The sequence below is a fragment of the Myotis davidii genome, unplaced genomic scaffold (assembly GCF_000327345.1).
Source record: "Myotis davidii unplaced genomic scaffold, ASM32734v1 scaffold142, whole genome shotgun sequence".
In the NCBI taxonomy this organism is placed as follows: Eukaryota; Metazoa; Chordata; class Mammalia; order Chiroptera; family Vespertilionidae; genus Myotis; species Myotis davidii.
The window spans coordinates 5,723,845-5,725,228 of NW_006294400.1; the positions used below are offsets into that span (position 1 = coordinate 5,723,845).

The window sequence follows — 1,384 nt, forward strand, 5'->3', positions numbered from 1 at the left end:
AAGACGATAAGATTGCCCCAGAGATTGGCTTCCCGTGGAGTGAGATCAGGAACATCTCTTTCAATGACAAGAAGTTTGTCATCAAGCCCATCGACAAGACCGCGCCTGACCGCATCTTCTACCCCCCCTCCCCCCACACACACACACCTTGCGCATCAACAAGCGGATGCTGCCGCTCTGCGTGGGGAACCAGGAGCTGTACATGCGCCGCGGGAAGCCCGGCACCATCCAGGTGCCCAGATGAAGGCCCAGGCCCGCGAGGAGAAGCACCAGGAACAGCTGGGGCGGCAGCAGCTGGAAACCGAGAAGAGGCAGAGACTGTGGAGAGGGAGGAGGAGGAGCTGGTGCTCAGGCCCCAGGGCTCGGAGCAGGAGGCCAAGAAGGCCCGGAAAGAGCTCCGGGACTGGACCCAGAGGGCCCTGCACTGGAGGAGGAGCTCCTGGAGGAGCGGGAGAGGCCGGCGGTGGGTCAGATAAAGAGCAAGAAGCCGCTGGCCACGGAGCTTGCAGAGCACGCGGCCAAGATCGCGCTCCTGGAGGAGGCCCGCAGGCGCAAGGAGGACGAGGTGAAGGGGTGGCAGCTCCGGGCCAAGGAGCCCAGGATGGCCTGGTGAAGACCACGGAGGAGCTGCAGCTGGTGATGGCCGCGGCGCCGCCCCCGCCGCCCCTGTGTACCAGCCGCCGGCCTATCATGTCCCTGAGAACCTGCAGGAGGAGGGCACGGAGGACTCAGGCCACAGCGCTGAGCTGTCCAGCGAGGGCATCCTGGCCGACTGCGACGAGAAGGAGCGGTCACGGAGGCCGAGAAGAACCTGCGTGTGCAGCAGCAGCTGATGACTGTCCAGCGAGCTGTCCCAGGCCAGAGGTGAGAACAAGAAGACCCGCAATGACATCATCCACAACGAGAACAGGAGGCAAGGCCCGACAGACAAGTACAAGATGCTGCGGCAGATCCGGCAGGGCAACGCCAAGCAGTGCATGGAGGAGCTCAAGGCCATGTGAGGCCGTGGGACTAGCAGGGCCCCTCGGGTCTCACGCAGACTCTGAAACTCGTATTCCTCGTTCTCTAATCTAGACCCTCCTCGTACCCAGTTCCTTTAAAGAGAGAAGCTGTTTCAGCGGAAAGATTCCGGGACTGGGACAGGGGCGGCTTCCCTAGTTACTGTCCCATTTGGATCATAGTGCCAAAGGGGCCTGATTTTCACTGTTGTTATGATTGAATCACTTCCTGCCTGTGCTGGCCGCAGGGCCCATCGAATGAAGGAAAGAGCCGCTGTACGCCTGAGGGGCAGCTCCGTGCTGCCATGTGCGAGAGTCATGTCATTAAAGCACCCATGGTGGCTCCAGTCCATGCCATATTCCTTCTGTATTTGAAATTTTCTCAG

At 60.9% G+C, this 1,384-nt stretch overlaps 1 pseudogene; it reads left to right on the forward strand.

Annotated features, from left to right (window-relative positions):
* LOC102753051 overlaps positions 1 to 1,343 on the forward strand; it is a 3,356-nt pseudogene extending 2,013 nt beyond the window's left edge.
* Positions 1,344 to 1,384: the final 41 nt, after the last annotated feature.